Source organism: Capra hircus, chromosome 22, assembly GCF_001704415.2.
Source record: "Capra hircus breed San Clemente chromosome 22, ASM170441v1, whole genome shotgun sequence".
In the NCBI taxonomy this organism is placed as follows: domain Eukaryota; kingdom Metazoa; phylum Chordata; class Mammalia; order Artiodactyla; family Bovidae; genus Capra; species Capra hircus.
The window spans coordinates 37,189,004-37,208,872 of NC_030829.1; the positions used below are offsets into that span (position 1 = coordinate 37,189,004).

General features: G+C 43.4%; 1 protein-coding gene across 3 annotated transcripts in view; it reads left to right on the forward strand.

Moving 5' to 3' along the window:
- Positions 1-19,869, forward strand: part of PRICKLE2 (prickle planar cell polarity protein 2) — a 352,315-nt gene that overhangs the window by 210,499 nt on the left and 121,947 nt on the right. The window contains exon 1 of one of the 3 annotated variants that reach the window (XM_018038279.1): positions 12,589-13,277. The exons of the other annotated variants lie outside the window; for them this stretch is intronic. The gene's annotated coding sequence lies outside the window, so the exon portion shown is untranslated. Of the gene's footprint in view, positions 1-12,588; positions 13,278-19,869 lie in introns of those variants that run through there. 3 annotated transcript variants of the gene reach the window in all.

The following is a 19,869-nucleotide window of genomic DNA, read 5'->3' on the forward strand; positions in this document are numbered from 1 at the left end:
GCTAGTAGTAAGGTGCAGAGTCAGGGTTTGACCTTGGACATGCCCCACCTATCACTAAGAGGTTCCTGGCCATCAGGGGCGTTTCTCTGTCCAGACACTGGTTCTCCTGGAGTTCAGACTCCCACATTAGGCCAAACATTACCCATTTCTCTGAAGTGACGCAGGTTATGGTGGATAAGTAAACCTCTACCACTGCTTGTTTTGGCTGGAAATTCGAGTTCAGGTGTATTTTGTTTGTAGTTTCAACTTAGCATTGGCTTGGTCCTCTGCTGGCTAGGAGATGGTGTTCACAGTTGAGGGCCTTTTCCCGTGAACGTCCTCCCTGAGAGAATGGGAGGGTCTTCAGGCAAGATTCCCAGGTTTTCCTCCAAGGCCTCATTGAGCCTGGAGAATAGTGGAGGAATGGGAGCACAGGCCTAGAGGGGTAGAATGATGAACTGGAACAGAACCAGATGCTGGCGAGGCTTTTTCTCAGCCCAGCATGTCAGGAAGACTTAGTTCTGCAACTCTGAGAAGGTAATTTTGCATAATACATCACACGAACAATCTACCTTCCCAGCCACTCTCGTTAAATGCACAGTTCACCTCAGTGTGATAGCTGGGCAGGTCTCCGGTTTCTGTTTTACAGTTGATAATATTAGTACCCAACACTTACCGAGTATTCCTGGTGTGTCTGAGGCAGTGCAAAATGCCTTGCAAAGATCGTTTGAACTCCTGTAACAAGAAAAGAGATTACAATCAGTTCTCACCATTTATTCACATTTTTCCAAGAAGGCTTCTAAAGAACAGAGAGTTTAAGTCATTTCCCAGTGGCATATAGACCACAAGAGCCAGAGCTCAGAATCAAACACAGACTTCCTGATTCCATTTCCAGGACTAGTCCCATTATAGTAGGACTTTTCTTTCAAACCAAGATAAATTAGATGCCCTTTATAGCGAGCTATTTATAGATGTTAAAGAATATTTAAGATGAAAAGGAGCAGGGGTGGAATCCAGCACAGAGGGTTGAGAGATATGCATGCCACATCTATGCTGCTTATCCTTTCGTCTCCATCAATCTTCTGCCTGACAACAGTCACAGGTGTGACAGTCTCCCAGGGCTGTGATCAGCTTCTGAGGAAACTGCAAAAAAAAAAAAGTTACATAGAAATATAAGACTGTGGTTATCCGTAATTGTCACAACCATGAATGAATCATCAGCTGTGGCAATTTACGGTTGGCCATGGCATGGCTCAGTGGTAAAGAATCCACCTGCCAATGCAGGAGATGCGGGTTTGACCCCTGGTTGGGGAAAATTCCCTGGAGGAGGACATGGCAGTCCACTCCAGTGTTCTTACTTGGGAAATCCCATGACATGGCAGCCTGGCAGGCTATAGCCCATGGGATTGCAAAGAGATGGATATGGCTGAGAGACTGACCAACCAACAGCGTGACATGCATAAGACAGGCTGCCGGTCATGGGAATTCCATTCATTCAACCTGTATTTACTGAAGGCCTACTGTGTGCCAGGCACTGTTCCAGACTCTGATGTTAGGGCACTGAGCAAAAATGACAAAACTCTGTCTCCACCCCGCCTCCACACTGCAACATGGAGCTTACATTCTAGGGCTTGGTAGGGAATCAGACCACATAGCAACATACACAAGTAAAACGTGTAGTGATTTCAGAGTGTTAAGTGCTGGAAATTAACTTCAAAATGGCAGTGTGAGGAGTATGGCAGACCCTTTAAATTGATCAGAGAAATGGTTGGTTGATTGCTGTAAATTATTTGTTTTTTTAAAAAAAAACACAGAAAAACAAGCATTTATGGTTTTGAAAAATTGTTCCAAGTGTATGCAGCAAATGGAGAAACAATTATTCAAGAAAATCTACTAAATCTTGGTAAGAACAGAGAGTGTGTGTGACATTCGAGCCTTGACCCTTTCATCTCCCTTGTTCTCCCCCACACAGATCAGTGTAATGGAAACTATGTTTTGAAAATAATGCAGCCAGGCAGGTGGGACTCCATCTCCCCTAGATTCCAGTGAGAGGGAAAACCTAAAAAACTGGCAGCACCATGCTCCTGCACAGGAGCCCTGCTTTAGTCAGATCAGATTGTGGAGCAGTTTATGCCTCAGGGTATTGTTGAAGCCAATAGAACAGTCAGAGAGCAGTTAGTGGAGGCTTTTGGACTTCCCTGGTGGCTCAGATGGTAAAGCGGGAGACCCAGGTTTGATCCCTGGGTTGGGAAGATCCCCTGGAGAAGGAAATGGCAACCCACTCCAGTATTCTTGCCTGGAAAATCCCATGGACAGAGGAGCCTGGTAGGCTACAGTCCACGGGGCCGCAAAGAGTCGAACATGACTGAGCGACTTCACTTTCACTTTCAATAGCTGGGTGTGATACCAATAAATATAGACCAGAGGCAGGTATTCAGGGAGACTGTGCTCATGCCCTCTGAGGAGCAACATCAGAGGCTTCACACTGCAGGGACTAGCCAGTCACTAGACAAATAAGCAAATAGCAACAAGGTCCTGGAAAAAGGGAGAGGGAGTCAGTGTTCAGAGTTGCTCCAGTGTATTATCTAAAATGTTCAGCTCTCAAAAACATATCATGTGTCATCCAAAGAAACATAAAGTGTGCTCCATAGATAGGAGAAAAGAAGGCAAAAGAAACTGTCTGTGAGGGGATATAAATGCCAGATTTATCAAAGACTTCAAAGCAGCTATTAAAATATGTTCAAAGAACTGTAAGAAACTATATCTAAAGAATTAAAGGCAAGCATGGTTACAGTGTCTCATCAAATAGAGAATATCAGTAAAGAGTTTTAAAAGAATTATTTTTAAAATGGAAATTTTAAAGAGTATAATAACAGAAATGAAAAATTCACTAGCAGATTTAATGTGGAGAATCTGCAATCTTGAAGATGAATCAGTAAAAAGATTATTCTGTCTGCAGAGTAGGGAGAAAAAGAAGAAAAGAATGAGAAGGAAAAAGCAGAATCTTTGAGAAATGTGACATACCTTTAAGTATACTGACATATGCATAATGGAACCAGTAAAGGAGGGAATGGAGAAACAATTATTTCAAGAAATAATAGTGGAAAACTTCCCGAATCTGATGCAAAAATATTAATCCATACATCCAGGAAGCTAATTCACTCCAAGTAAATAAAAGACAGCCTCACTGATACACATCTTAGTGAAAATATTAAAAAGCGAAGAGAAAATCTTGAAAGCAATAGGAAAAAAACAGCCAGTCATATTCAGGGGAACCCCAGTAGGATTAACAGCTTATTTTGCAGTCTTGACAAAGACGCTAGTAATAGCTCCTAAAAAGATTAAACAAAGTTACCTACCACATGACCCAGCAACTCCATTCCTAAATACATACCCAAGAAAAATGAAAACATAATCGCAAAAACTTGGACACAAATGTTCATGATAGCATTATTGATACTCATCAGAAAGTAGAAACATCCCAGTGTCCATCAGTTGATGAATGGATGAATAAAATGTATGTTTATACAATGGAATATTATTCATTCATAGAAAAGGAAGGAGGCTTTGGTCTAAGCAGCAACATGGATGAACCTTGAAAATATCACACTAAATGAAAGAAGCCAGTTACAAAAGGTCACATATTATATGATTCCATTTATATGAAGTGTTCAGAATAGTTAAATTTCTAGAGACAGAAGGTAGATTAGTGTTTGCCTTGGCCTAGAACCATGGGGGCAAATGGGGAGTGATACTACTTGCCAAGATGTTTCTTTCATGGTTGGTGGAAAATCTAGAATTATATTCTGATAAAGTTTGCACAACTCTGTGAATATACTAAAACTTATTGAACTGTGTACTTTAAAGAAGTGAACTCTGGTTTATAAATTATCTTAATTTAAAAAATTGCCTATAAGATTTCCAAGTGCTATGGAGAAACATAAAGCAAGGAAAAGATTTGATAGTATTAGGAAGGTGGGAGGGGGGACAGTCACCAGTAACATGGGGAGCCCTCACTGAGGTGACATTTTTAAGACTTGAAAAGACAAGAGATGGGCCAGGCTACCATCTGCAAGAAGAATATTTCAGTGCAAAGACCGCTAGGCAGGTATATGCCTGGCACGTTTGGACACTGGTGTTTGAATGACAGCAGGGCAGAGAGTAGCCAGAGGTGGTGTCAGAGAAATCATGGGGCAGAGATCTCAGGGGCCTCATGCTGAGATGAGCAGTGTTGGTGGGTTTTGAGTGGAAGTGTAACATGCTTTCATGTTTGTTTTCAGAGAAACAACTGTGGTCACGGCTTTGTGCATAGACTGAAAGGGGCAAAAGTAGAGGGGAGAGTTGATGGATGGTGGCTCATATCTCCATCCACGAGAAAGGTGGTAGTGGCTTGGAGCAGGGTGAGAAGAGTGGAAGTGGTGGAGTGATGTTACATTCTGCCTATGTTTTGAAGGTCGAGCCATCAGGCCTAGTCAAAGGTTATAAAATACTGAATTTCAGGGGTCAGATAGTAAACATGTCAGGCTTTGCTGGCCACACAGTCTCTGTTGCAACTACTCCATTCTGTGGAAGCATGAATGTAGCTGTAGATGATAAATAAATGAATGGGTAACACTATGTTCCAATCGAATGCTGTTTGCAAAAACATGAAACATCCACTTGGCTAGTGGGATGTGGTTTGCCAACTCCTGGATGAGGTGTCAAGGGCAAGAGGAAGAACAGAGTGAAGGGTGGCTTGAAGGTGTTTTCTTTTTAACCAGGAAAGATGCAGTTGCCATTCACTGAGACAGTGAATACTGCAGATGGGCAGATTTGCTGGTGGGGGAGGAGGGTGGTATTAAGAACTGAGATCTGGACTTGTTAAATGTGAGAAGGCTTTTAGACGTCCAAGTGTAGATGTGAGCTTGGCAGGTGGATCCATAAGCCTTGTGTTCGTGGAGTAAGCATGGCCTGGAGTTGGCCATGGAGATGGTGTTTAAAATCCTAGAGCAGATGAAAGAAGTGAATGTAGATAGAAAAGAGAAGAGGTCTCAGGACTGAGCCCTGAGGTAATCCAGTGTTCAGCTGTCGGGGAGGTGAGGAAGAACAGCCAGAGGATAGGAGTAAAACCGGGAGACTGTGACATCCTGGAAGCTAAACTAAGCAAGGCAGAGAGATTCACTCCATCTTTTCGTTTCCCACTCACAAAATCGTGTTGGAATGTACATGAACAGAGAGATGTTCTTACAGGAATAATCCGAAATCCCTCTAATTTCTAGAGGAGAAAAATCGTTGTCAAACTTTATATTCATTCAGCAAATATTCATTAGCTGTCAGGCCACTGGCCACTCTACTGGGTGCTCGGAATAAAATGGTGAGCCAGAAAAGGCAGGTCCCTGTTCTCAGCGATGTGCAGTCTAGTTAGAGAGAGACGCTAATGAAGTTATCATTAACATTGAACGTGGATGGGCCAGAACTACATCCACGGATGTAGAATCTATGTAACAGGACATGGGTTCTAACACAAAGGACACTCATCTAAGACAGTAGTCCTGTGAGTTTTGTACAGAGGAATTCATCTAATCTAGATGACCAGGGAACCGTCTCCATTTTTTGTCTTTTTAATAGTAAGTTAATCCCAACGTATTGCACCCTTATTGGGACACACCTACTTTTTGAAAGGTTGGCTGAGAACCTTTGAATTAGAGGAAGAAATACGAACTTGGTAATCAGACCCAGGACCAAATCTTAGTTGTGGATCCTTGTGTCATCCTTTTATCCCTTTTGAACCTCAGTGTCCTCATCTGTACAAAATTAATCACTCTGATCTGGGATCAAATGAGAGACTGTGCAAAACACCTGAGTTATAAATCCTTCCCAGTGCTTGCAAAAAACAGTATGTCAGTTTACACATCTGTGACACTCTGTGTCCAGGATAATTTTCCTGAGACAGATCTCTGTTGCTAGTTTGGTATTTTATGAGGCAGAGTCATTTTTCAGTCTTTTCCAGGGCATCCTCCATTTTCCCAGCATTCTCTCCCAAAAGAAAGATAAAGTAGCTTGAGTGCCTGCATTTAGAAAGTGCTGGAAAAGCAAAGCATCCTTGTACAATTCTTGGTTCTTCTCCTGGCCCTTTACATAGAGAAAATTCAATTTCTTATTCTGCTGTTAAGTGAAAATTAGTAGTTACAAAAAAGCTGCTGTAGTAAGTGCAGCTTTCTTTATCTAAAACAAAAGTAATGTTTGCTAGCACACACTGTCACTTTAACAGTATTTTCAAGGAAATGTGTGATGGTAAGCATGTTTAAATCATTGACGCAGTTTTTAATCTTTTGGGGGAAGGGAGCAGTCTTTCATTTTGATTTGCCCACACTTGCTTGTCCATATTTCTCCTTTTAATTAATGTAATTAAAAGAGGATAAAAGGCTATGTTGAAATTTTGTGCATTAGATTATTGGGATCAAGAATAATTAAAATGTATGAAATGTGGCTGATTCTTGTGTGGTGGAAAAAATAAAAGAAAAGGAAGGCCTCTTTCCTTTTTGGATTTAAAGTGTGTCAGTTTATTTTTCACAAGATGCAGAATGTGTCTATGGTCTGAGACGCATTTATGATGATGGAATCTTATATAAATGGGTGAGAAAAAAGGGGTGCTATCCAGGGGAGTAATTCTTACCTTTATCATGAAAATTTTATCATTTACGGCTGCATTTCTTATTCTTGCTCCCTTCTGTGAAAATCCAGTGGGAAATAATAGTATACCCTGTTATATTGTTATATGTGAGGTGCTTTACAAAGCTCTTCGTATAAAGTAACTCATCTGTCTCCATTCTATAGATGGAGAAAGCGAAACTTAGAAAAGGTGATTGGTTGTTAATTACCAAGGTCATGCAGCTAGGAGGTAATAGAGTTGGATTTAGATTCAGGTCTTTTTGTTGGGCTCTTTCAAGGACAATGCCCTCCGCCTATTGGAGGAGGCAGCTTATTATTATAAGTCTGAATTGGAAAAGTAGTTAGAATCTCTTGAGGAGAATCTGTTTCAGGTATTTCTATTTTATGAAGGCAGTTCCACCTTTGGGTGCCTTGTTTGTGCTCACCTGCAGTAGAGGAACTCCTCAAGTTGCTTTTATTTTCTGTATGCTTACATGGGTTATATGTTGTTGCTTGGAATGTAATAAAAATCTAAAATATTTTGTTTTCTCCCTGTTGGGGCAAAACAGATGCAGTTTTGATCTCTAGTATTCATTTAGGACTATTATCATTTCTTTGATGTTAAACATACTTTTAATAAGACATTGTGGGTTTAGGAGATTGTGTTATTTTTTAAAAAATGAATTTACATGGCAAAAATAAAATTTGACAGCTGTGGTAGGCATTGGTAGGACTCCTCATAGTCTGCTCTTCACCTCTTTTTCCCGGTATACGAGTCCCAGTCCTTTGCAGTTGGGTGAGGTCATGGAACTTCTTTGACCAATAGAAGTGATGTAATTCACCTGAAGCTGAGGCACCTAAAAGCATCTCCAATTGTCTCTTCTTTTGCTGCAACCTAGAAATTCTGTGTTGAGATCACAGATGCACAGGAAAGAAGCAGACTGGATCCCCGGGTCACTGCTTGGAATGGAGGTGCCTGGAGAGGCTCTGGGCCTCCAACCCACTTTGTCTGAGTGAAAAAGCAATTTTCTTTTTTTTTTTTTTTAATTTTTATTTATTTATTTATTTTTAAAATTTTAAAATCTTTAATTCTTACATGCATTCCCAAACATGAACCCCCCTCCCACCTCCAATTTTCTTTGTGTTAAATAACTGAGATCTATGATTGTTACTGCATAATAGCCTAGCTTATCCCAACTAATGTAACACTTTTTGGTCAACCTCCTCTTCTTCATTTTGAAAAATTTACTGGATTTTGAAATCTAAATGTCAGAGAACCAATCTTGAGTAGATTATTTAAAGCTATATAAAACAATCTCTCTCTTTATATTATATATGTGTGTATATATATGTGTATATATACACTATACACATACATACTGTAAAGTTTTAAAAAACATAGTCTTTAAAAATATATAATAAAATAAATATTATATACTTAAAATTTATAATATAAATAAGTTTTATATACAAGATTATATAACTTGTAAGTTTTAAAGAATAATAAAATATATATTATATACTCAAAGTTTATAATACAAATAAGCTTTATATATGAAGTTATATAAATTACAAGTTATAGTAAGTTTTAAATCATATATTTTTAAATATATATTTACAGTGTGTGTATATAAATTATGCATATATACCTTTTTTAATAAAATTAAACTTAAATGAGTTTAAGACCTTTATTAGATGAGTGTTTTGAAACTTGGTAATATCCCTTATAGTAGTTAAGATTTCACCATTTCAGGGCCAAAGGTACTAGTGTAAACTAGCCAGGTCCGGGGCTGTCTTGATCTCTGTAAAGTGCTGCTAAGAGCAAAAACACTGCCGTTGTTCTGAGTAACCCAGGCCAGTTCACGTCATCCTCAGATTCAAGCATCTTCCTTAGGTCCAAGTGAAATCCCTCTTTAGTTCATTGAAAATCCATTCCTCCTTATTTTACATCTATGGAGATGGAAATAAAAAATTGTTCATTATGACTGTCCTCATTAAAGCCCTTCATCTCAGAGGCCACAGCCCTTGTCATCACTTACCCTTCTCTTCTGTGAGATAACCAGCCGTGATTCGATTACCCTTTCCCCGTAATCCTCTAACAAGATTTTGACTAATGCTGGTGGAATGGAAAGTTGATTTGATTTTTCTTGCGTGTGTGAAGCAGTCTCTTTGTCATAACCTGCCAGTGTCGTGTTGGTGCTTCTGCGGGGGAGTTTTCTTACTTCTGCTCTGTGCAAGCACTTTTCCCTTAGATCTGTATCCTGGCCCCATCTGCAACACCCTCTCTACCAGCTAAAATTTGACCATGACACTTTTAGCACTCTTTTCATTTACTTCTGGATTTTGTGTCATGCTTATTAGTAAGACCTTTCCCCTATAACCTTGGTTTTTCATCTCCTCCCGCCCCCCCTCAATTTTTTTTTTGTTTTGACCTTCATGATTCAGATCACGTTCTTCTTGATTCCTGATGACTTCAGCTTCAATCAACCTTGGCTTCTTTGTTCCTCTTCCTGTATACTATATGCAATTATGGTCATTTGTGTAAAAAATAATACTGTGCTATCTCAATAGAAGGTGCTGAAGGTCTCATATGTGTTGCCCTCCCCCACCCCCAAGAAGTTTGCTGTCACGAACCTGCAGTTTCACTCTGTTGTGTCAAAACAGGATGAGCTTCATCCCTATTTATCAGGCCTCTAAATTTCCAAAATAGTTGTTGCCTCACCTTGTCGAATTCCTGATGGCATATTTTCCAAAAATCCAGAATAGAATAATATTGTCCAGGATGAAAACAATTGTCACAAAGAATTATCGATCCCTGTTTTGTGATTTCAGCCATCTTATGCAAGGGTAATGTACACCCCTCCAGCTCCCCACCTCTGAGCTGCACTCACAGAGCACGCCCTGTCAAAGGGACATTGGCCACGTAATTTTGCACCACCACCCTCTCCTGACTGCAGTTAGACCTTCAAGAACTCTGCACTCACCTATCAGAACATGCATCACACTCTACTCTAATTGCTTGCTTAATTGTCTTCCCCGCTGATTTCTTGGCTTTTTAAAGGCAGAGCCCATGTCTTTCTTGGTCACCATGATGTCCCTAAGGCCTAGCACACTGACTGACAAACAGGAGCTCATTTAATAAGTGGGTGGTTCCATGAATGAATGGATGAAGAACCCAGTGCTTGCCAGAAACACACTTGTCTCTCTCTGTTGTGTAGATTCAGAGGATGGAGACCCCTGGGGCTTCTAGGTCATTTTCCCAGCTTTCTTCCCAGTTTCATAGCAATTGAAAAGTATCTGTGTGTCTTCATGGAGGAAGACTGTGTCAGCGGCTCACTTCAGTGAAACTTTTGAGTGGTGTCCTAGGAATGGGGAAGATTTGGCTGTTTTCTGTTTACCCACTTTCTCCTGCCTTTTGAAGTTTGGTCGTTAACTAGTAGTGCCAAAATGAATAGTAATTGAAGGGTTATCACTTCCACGACCAACAGCTAACATTTATTGAATGTTTGCTGGGTGCTAGGTCCAGTGCTAAAGACTTCACACTGAGGATTATTTGCTCCTCAAAACATTTCTGCAAGCATAAGCCCCTCTTGTTTTAGATAAGAACATAAGGTTCCCAATCAGACAGTTAGCAAATGTTAGAGCCAAGGTCTGACCACAGGTACTCCATTCCAGACCCCTTGTCACACCCTCTCTTCTTATGAAATGGATGGTCACATGCCAGATTTATTCCAGGTGAAGATAAATCACTTTTCACGCTCTCTGCTCTGCATTCCTCTTCATTGCTTCCCTGTCCATCACTTGTGAATTGCTTCTCGTGATTCTCCTATGATCTTGACAGTAATAAGTACATCGGAGAGGCTCATCTTCAGATGAAGAAACTGGGGCACAGAAAGTTGAAGTGACTTGCCCATGATCACACCGGAGTAGGGTGTCACTGCTTCCACTTGGCCATTGGTGGCCCCAAGCTGGTTGATTTGATCATCTCCTTGAAGGATATTGAGATGTGGGGGAAGCATTTGCTTCCCCACATCCTCTGAGTTCTGTGTGATGGAGACCTGAAGCAGAGTATGACTCATTTGCTTGTATTCAGTTTCTGTTAGTAAAAAGTTTTTCCAGGTCCCACAATTTTCACCATGAAAGGTCTTCTGTGAAGCAGAGAGAAGCAGTTTGAAAGAAGTTATTAAGCATTATTAATACAATTACATATAACAAAAGACACAATTTAACTTCCCCACATCTGACAAAGAGATTCCTTTGAAGCTTCAGGAACTCCAGCTGGAGGGGCAGAGCTCCTGGGGGTGGGGTCTCCAAGCAGGGGCGTGGAGAGTGTGGGCAAGGAGCTGTGCTGGCTGCTTTGTCCTCAGGGGCACTTCTGCATGATGGAATACACTTCTCCCCAGCCCCTCGTCACCTCCACCTGAGGACCCCACAGCGCGTCCTCATTGCAGGCACAGAGTCCAGCATACTGCCTAGACAGCACTGAAAGAACAATTGATTTTAAACAATAAAGGAGGACTAGGGATATACTCGGAGAAGAAATGCAATGGCCAGCCCAGTGGAAGCAAAAGCTTAGTGCATTTTTTTTTTTTTTTACTTTACTCAAAATATCAGAAATAACTGTTACTTACTGTTGTGCTTGGTCACGTCCGTCTCCTTGCAACCCCATGGACTAGAACCTGCCATGCTTCTCTGTCCACAGGATTTTTCAGGCAAGAATACTGAAGTGAGTTGCCTTTTCCTTCTCCATATTTAGACTTCCCTGGTCACTCAGCTGGTAAAGAATCCACCTGCAATGCAGGAGACCCTGGTTCGATTCCTGGGCTGGGAAATCCCCTGGAGAAGGGAACAGCTACCCACTCATGTAGTCTTGCCTGGAGAATTCCATGGACAAAGGAGCCTGGCAGGCTGCAGTCTATGGGGTCACAAAGAGTCGGACACGACTGAGAGACTTTCACTTTACTTCTCCGTATTTACTGTTGCTGGTAATTGTGTTAGTCCTTGCCACATTTCCACTCAGTATTTTTACTTTATTGCATTAGAGCAAACACATACCTATACCCATACATACACTACACACATACATACAGTAAAGTTTTAAAAAACATAGTCATGGCACAGAGTAGGTACTCAGAAAATATTTATTGAGTAAAAGGATGGTACAGATGAAGAAACTGTAGACCCTAAGGGTGGAAGTGCCCTGCCCAGGGTCACATCTCTAGCAGGAAGCCAAGTCAGGATTTAAACCCAGGGCTATCCAATACTATAAAGTTATTTCTTCCTGACTGTGTGGATAGGCCACTCTGTTGGTACAAAAAGATGGAGATTGAAGACCCAAAGGTCTTTAACAGAGCTGTGGACTGAGGTCCAGGAAACGTGCGTTCTGGCCCATCCTTGCTGGAATTCTGTGGCCCTGGAAAAGCTGCTTCTCCATCCAGAACCTCACTTTCCTCGTGTGAAAGGTGGAGAGACGAAAGTTGGGCTTTCTAAGGTTCCAGCGGCCCTCAGAGGCGTCTGGGAAGCTTTCTGGTTTGTCATCTCTCATGCTCACTTGGCGCTGGGGTCAGGCTTGACAGAATGGCCGGGTCAACAGCCAAGCACTTGAGGAAAGCAGTCATTTGTGTTTTATCTCAAGGTGCACAAACATTCAAAGATGACATAGCCCCAAGCCAGAAAATCCCCTGAAATGAAAGTTGGAGAGAGAGAAGAAAGAAAAAGAAAGTAGAGGCAGTTGGGGGTGGGGGAAGGCTCTGATTGCACCCTGCGTTGATGCAGCACATAATCTGAAACAGGCTCAGGTTCATAACTGTGCCCAGATCTGATCCCTGGCACATAAGAGCACAGCCTTAAAAAAAAAAAAAAAACAACAACAAGAAAAAAAGGTGTGCATCTTTAAAGCCTCTCTTCTCCTATGTGATATTTTTGTACCCCCTTTGGAGGTTGTGTCGCTGGGGCGTTTGCATCCAGCAAAGGCTTTCTTCGTCTTCCTGGCTTGGGGATTATTGATTTGGAAGGCGAGGCTAATTTACATGTAAATAAATCTTAACGCTGGGCAGAGGGGACGGGACATCCAGATGCCGTGACTGACTTGCTGACGTCACGGCTTCATTAGCATGCGGAGGATGCGAGCACTGCAACAGCGACTTGGGCACCACCAGCAGCTCCGCCGACAGTTCTTAGTATTTCTCGGCGGAGCTGCACAGTTCCTGGTTCTGTGTCTTGAGCTCCGCGACCAGCTGACTGGGTGCCCCCAGGTCTGGCTCGGGATCAGCTGGTGACGCTGAAGCTGGGGTCTGTGACTTCCTGCCGACTGTCGTGAAGAAGGGGAGTTCATATGAAACTGGGGTTCTCGGGAAGGCGAACAGATCCAGAGGGAGAGAAGAAGTCACTTTTTCCCCTGCCTGGTGGATCCCAGGAGGGTCTGAATCCAGCAGTGCTGTTTCTGTGAGCAAAGGAAGAGCAGCGCGGGCTCAGCTCCTGCTGCTGCTGGCCTCAGGAAGGGTCCTGATTTGGAGAAGGGTTTCCAGAAAGAGATGCTTTGGCTGCCTGCCGTCCTGCTTGCCTTCTCAGGAGCCAGACCCAGGGGAAAAGTGAACTGGGGCAATTGACAAGCTCAGAGGGTCTGGCGGAAGCTTCTATCCAGACTGGGAATTTAACTCTCCCTTGAGGTAGGTAAGACATTTGTTGGAATTCACGAATTGAACAACAGTGTATTTTCTAGGAAGGCTGAGAAGGCTAGATCTAGAGGCTTTGCGTGGGGGTGGGCAGGACATCGGGGCTCTGTTATCTTGCTGGCGAGGCTGTTTGCTGTGGTCCTCTGGCACCTCTGCCCTTATCATGCTTATTGGAAAACTCAATTGCACAGTGACATTTCACAGTTCTAGGGAGTCCTGAAGAATCACTTAAGTCTTAGTGCTTTAGAGGCAGCTTTTCTGTAAAAGAAGTGCAGCTGTCCTTAAAAAAAAATAATAACACTACTAAAAGGGGAGAGGGTTTAAAAACCAAGAACACACCTGGCTGAGTGCTTGCATTTTGGCTCAGGATCTCAGAAACCATTAGAGGCTCTGGGAAATGAAGACTTAAGTGAGACTTCCAGGCGAAGAAATGGCGCTGGAATGATTTAGGTTTAATTTTAGCCAGTGCTTTCAGATTAGAAATGGTGACAGAGCTCCGGAGTATGACCGCACAGCCCGGCTGAAACACATGACTCAGTGTGTTCTCTACATTGGGTTTCATAGAGGAGTGGTCACAGTGAGCTCTTCTCAGCTCTTGGTTTCCCCAAAGCTAGTCACAGCATCCCTCATCTGCCATGAAGGTCTTGGTGATGAAAGACAGATTTTTTAATCCCTTTTTGTTGTTGTTGTTATGTGGTCTTAGAATATGCTGAGGTCTGATGGGGCTTTTACGAGCCATAAATAACCCGGGCTGGGCCAGATCACAGAGGGATAAGTGGTCTGTACCAGCTGTGATGCCATCCGCTGGTCCAGGCGTGGCTCTTGTATAACTTCCGCATGTATGCGATTTCCCCGGAGAGTTCTGCTTCTAGTCAGCGCATCCATGGCCAGTCGGGGGAGGGCTCCAGCGTGCTGTGACTCTGTAGACAAGGCCTGTCTTGTACCAGAGCTGCAGCTTGCAAGGCTGCAATTTGCTTTGCTTGAATATCTCTTCCCAGAGAGCGTTTTAAACCATCTCAGGGAGACTTAAACTAAATGAAGCAGCCTGGCCTCCTTGCTGGAGGCTGAATTGGCTACTCTAATCCCGTTTTCCAGAAGGCTTCCTGGCTGCTGATGGCTTTCACAGATGGGTCAGGATGAGTGTCCCCTTGGGCCCCAGAGCAAGTCACAACTTTAACAGAATTACTGTATTTTGGAAATTCGGATTTTAATGCCTCCTTGAGTGCTTGTAAAGGTTTTGACTTTCCGTCAAATACTCTTTCCCCTCGGGAATTCTTTTTTTTTTTTTTTAATGTGAAAATTAAAACATGTTGGCTCCATCAGACATTATAGCCTGTAAACAATCATGGGGCCTCCAGAAATGGTAAAATAGCATTGTTTGGAATGGCAGGTTTGTAAAGGTTCACCATGCAATGTGCAGGGGGCGGGGTGGGGAGAGAACTATTGGAAGGAAGGTGCACTCATGGAAGCTTCAGGAATGAACAGGGAATTTTGCAGTTAGGCAGTAGGGTATGATATTTATCATCAAGGACTCAGCCTCTGGATTCAGAAAGAGGTGAAAATACTTGAGCTACCTTTCTGAATATTGTTTCCTGCGCGTGTAATGAGAAGAGCAGTAGAACCAACGGGCAGGTGTAAGGATGAGGTGACATAGGAAAGCACCCAGCACACTGCTAGCTACATAGCAAATGTCCAGTAGAAGTTAGCTACTACTGTTGTTACTGTTGTCATTGTTACCTTTTTATCATCATTTTAATAAGTGTAGTTGCTAAAAAAAAAAAAAGACAACCCACTGAAAAGACAGTGTGTTCACATCCGCTTGCATGCAGAGAGGTTCAGCCAGAAGCAAAGGTGCCATCTTCAATCACTGTAATGTCCCAAACCATTCCCACTCAAAGCCACTTCCCACCCTACTGACTGAGTTGACATAATAAAATGTATTGTCTGTCTGCTGTGTTTTGCAGAGCTAGAAGTGACCTGATGCTATGATGAAAATCATCTAACATCAGCTGGGGCTCAGGCACTCTTAAAGAAGTTCTCTTGTTTATGTAGACCATTACAGGGTCCAAATCAGAATCTATACACTTCAGGATTTCTGTGCATGTTTCTCTTCTGATCCAACATTGCATGTGTAGGAGGCCTGCCTTTTCTTTCTTTCTGTGCAGTGCAGAAACTAAGCATCAAAGGGAGGCCTTTGAATACGTTCTTCACCTGATGAATGGCTCCTTGGAAGTTCCACGGCTTCATTTATGCCATCATATTGGTGGCGTTGTTAAGGGAAAAGCATGGTACTCCCTTCCCTACCTTCCTGTGACCCAGGCGTCTGCCCTTGACTTGTGTCGAAATACACCATCCATCTTTCCTAGATTTTTGCCCTTCCTCTGTCCTGCTGGTGAGCATACTTCAGTCATGAAGATTGATAGCTCTTTCTCCCTATTCTTTCAGCATCTTTCTTTTAAACATAGGTGAACTGGAACTCCAACACAGAGGTCTGAAGGATGACTTACAAGTGACTCCTTTACAGTCAGAGGAGTCTGGCTTGAAGTTCTTTCTGCAGAAACTCCACTTGGGAATTGATCACTCCAGGCTGTAATAAAGTTGTGTCTTGCATAGAAAATCATAGTTCTCCCTTAATGATAGCCTCCCTCCATTGCCTCCTGATTGTATGTGTGATCTTAGGAGAGTAGCTTGAGCTTTCTGAACTTTGATTTCCTCATATAAAGCTTAGGCATAAATTTCCCTGACTCAGTGGGACTCATGGGCTTGCTGGGGAATGGAGGCAGCACTGCCTTTGCCCAGTTCCTGGCTGCTATGAGGTACTCAGCTTGCTTTCCTTCTGGGGCTGACGACTTTGACATTTCCTGTTGAATCCGAACCTGTGAACCCTAGGGAGTTTTCATACTCATTCAGCAGAGGAGACGGAAGGCCAGAGAGGGAACATCACATACCCTCAGTGACACAGCTGGTGACAAGCCCTGGTACCCAGTCTGGTGCTGCTTCTGCTACACGTGGATTGCAAAGGCGTTGAATCTGCGCTGGGCTTTTTTCCTCCCTTCTGTACTGCTGGTCTTGAATTAGCAGGAACCTGTTTCTTTAGAAGCCGGAAACATGATCTTCTCTCTTCTCTGTTGTTTTCCAACACCCAAGAGTGAAAATGCTCTGTCCGTCAGACAGTCATGCTAGGTGGCATTTGGGTAAGGGCTTTTCTATTGTGCTTGAAGACCTACTAAAACCTTTCTCTATTCATACCCTCCTTGAATGTCATGCTTATAATAGCTCATTGTTGGTGACCATGAACTATTGCCAGTTAAGAAGCTGGAGGTCTAGGCATTGGCAAAATCTGTTTCCCTCATTTATGCTCTTGGCTGACATTTGCCACTTTGCTCTTTTCCCCTCCTGAAAAGATTGTTCATGAAACGTTCTCATTCTTATACATTGTCTGTCTGTGTGTGTGTGTAGGATGTGTGTGGGGGTCGTGGTGGTGGTGGGGAGGGTTGGTTTGGGTGTATTTGAATGAAGCAGGGGAGAAAATGCTGGATAAGATGACATTGAGATTCCAGCATCATGAGTCTCCGAGTGTCTCCACTAGGGACCTGGCTAGTTGATTTTGGAGACTTGGCTTTGTTGTTTCCTTGGCATGCTGTTTGAGCAGTTCTTTGTTCAGAGTCTGCAATCCAGAAGCAATCTTCTTCCATTATTTCCCTGGGGACAAGGCAGAGGGAGAAAGAAGGTGGAGGGAAAGAAAAAAGGCAGGTTGGTGGGGAGGAGCTGCTGTTTGTGAAGACAGAGATTAGAGAGATTGGATGAAGGAGTCAGGAGGAAGGGAGAGCAGGAAGCAGCTGGGAGAATATCAGAGCAGTCTCCAAACCACCATGAACGTGCTAAGCCGAAGTTCCCTTCGGGTGACGTCACAGCCCAGAAGACAAGCACCTGTGCTCCACTTCAGCTAGAAATTCCTGTCCCCGCCTGTCCTATAGGATCTGTGCTCAGTCCCTGTCTTGTCCAGCGCTTCGGGCTGTACTTCATCAGGCTCCTCTGTCCATGGGATTTTTTAGGCAAGGAAACTGGAGTGGATTGCCATTTCCTCCTCCAGGGGATCTTCCCCACCCAGGGCTTGAACCTGAATCTGCTGCATTTCCTGCCTTGCAGCTGGATTCCTTACCACTGATTCTATGGGAAGCCCATAGAATCCGTAACGCAACCATTTGCCATGTTAGATTCTAAAACCCTACATGGGGCTCAGCACAGCAAGTGTTTTCCACCAGAGCACCATGGCCTATTTTTAAAAGTGCATTTATTCAAGAGCACATTGTTTAGTACAATACGAGCCAGCCAGCCTCCTTGCTGGGTGTGTAGCCTGTACTTCAGCACATATTTGGTTGTAAAGTCCGTCAGGATCAAGTCAGCTGAACTGAAGACTCAAGTTTCATGAGAGCTGACATGGAAGAGGAGACAACACTGCCCAGAGCACAGAATCCAGAAGCATCCCTAGTTGGAAGTGGAGACCTCAGGGGAGTCAGGACTGCTGGCCTTGTTGGAGAAAGCATAACCAGAGTCTTGGTCACTCAGGACAGTGGGATGACCTCTAGGAAGAATGAATAGTGGTGATTTCTGATAACCCCTGTTCTTCCTGGTTCTGGCATTCGTGTATAAAGCATCTGGGGGCACTGGAGGGAACCTGGGATGGGAGGCAGAGATGCAACCAAGGTGGGGCACCTTTTACAGTCGGCACTGTGCCTGTCTCACGGTAGATGGGAACTTGAGTTGTCTCCATTCGTCTTGCACTGGGAGCACCGTTGACTTCAGCTCCCCCACCCCTTCTTGGTTTTTAAATATCAAACCTTACGAATAGGATCCAGCCCCATCCAGGGTTAAAATTAACTGGGACAAGAATTCTTAGCATTTCATTTCAGCTGGGCAGGATGCCATTTTTCCAGCTCTTTTCTTGGCATCCATTCATCAGTTTTGAGTCCTCAGAGATTCTTGTTCATGAAAGTTCCAGGACTCAACTGAGAAACAGCTGTACTTTCTGTGGTCACCGGGTCAGATATTTTTCAGGGTAGCTGTTAGTATATATGTCAGTGTATGTTATGGGTGTCTACGTGTCTGAAATAGTTTTGTGCTTGGGTGAATGTATGGCAAAGGCAGTAGGTATCATAGGTTGAACACTTAACCATATTCTAGTTGATGTGAAGGATGGTTTCCATACCTTGTTAATCCTTGCAGCAGTTACACAGCTAGATATTAGCTCCATTTAGTAAGAGAGAAACCAAGACTCCAAGAAGTTAAGTAACTTGCCCTACTGTATGCCTAGAAGAAAGAATAAAGCTGGAATTCAAACCCAGGATGGTCATCGTCCAAAGCCTGAATGAGGCCCACCATTCTGGGTCTCCTTACACTTTTTACTATAAAGTATTATGAATGTTTTTTCTTTGCCTTTGAAATCTTGAATCTGTGGAACCCTAACGTGAGAAATACCTCATTATGTAGCCATTGATTGATTGCTTTTTTTAAAATTGGAATATCATTTTTTTCCAACGTATTATTTTCTGCTGCACAGTGAAGTGACTCAGCTATGTACACATGCGTCCCCTCCCTCTTGGACCTTTCTCCCATCCCGCCCCTCTCCGTCATCACTGAGCGCAGAGCTGAGCTTCTTGTGCTGTGCAGCAGCTTCCACTGGCTAGCTGTTTGACACATGTGGTGGATATATATCCGTCTGCCCTACCAACGTGTCCCCCTCTCCCCTTCCCCACTGCGTCCACACGTCCATGCTGTATGCCCGCGTCTGTTTCCAGGGTAGGAAGAGAGATGCTATGTCTGAGTCTACCCTGGAAATAGATCCATCTGTACCATTTTTCTAGGTTTCAGGAATCCTTTTGCTGGATCTTTTGATAAAATTGGCAATATCCAAGAGACTGTATCAGGCACAAAACAGAACAGAGTGGCTTCTTCATAGCCAGCTCTGAATGTGGCTTTTAGAATGGAAGTGTGAGGTTCCTTGGGAAGTTGGTAAGACACACTCTGATGAGGAGTAAAAGCTCTGGGCAAATGGAAGCAGCCCTTCTGTTGGATTGAACGGAGTGTGGGCAGATCTGCTGCGAGCCTAGTTGAGTCCAAGAGAGAGGCCAGGCTTGTGGGCTTTTGATCCCCCCATCATGAGCACTTCAGGTCCTAAGTAGAATGTGTGTTTCCCCTTTCTGAGCCTCAGTTCTTCTCTCCCTAAAATAAAGGCCCTGGATTAGGTGATCTGTAAATTGTCTTCTGGCACTGACCTTGATGAGTGTGAACTTTCAGAGGGAATTCAGCCTTGTCGGTGGAGGTGTGCAATTTGCTCTAGTGGCTGCTCTTGGGCGGAGAACTAAAAGGTCAGGTTTTATATCTGGCCCTGACCTCTGTGTGTTGTGAATATGCGCTGGAATATGAGAAGCAGTAGCCCTCCAGAGAGCCACTTGGAGCTTCCTGCAAAAGCCTCTGCCCTTTGGATGTTTCAGATGTTAAGTTGTGGGGGGGGAGTGGGTGGAGGGGTGTCGGCATTCCTCAGTGCCTCTCGCTCGGTCACTCTCAGAAGGCCTTCGGGCTGTGT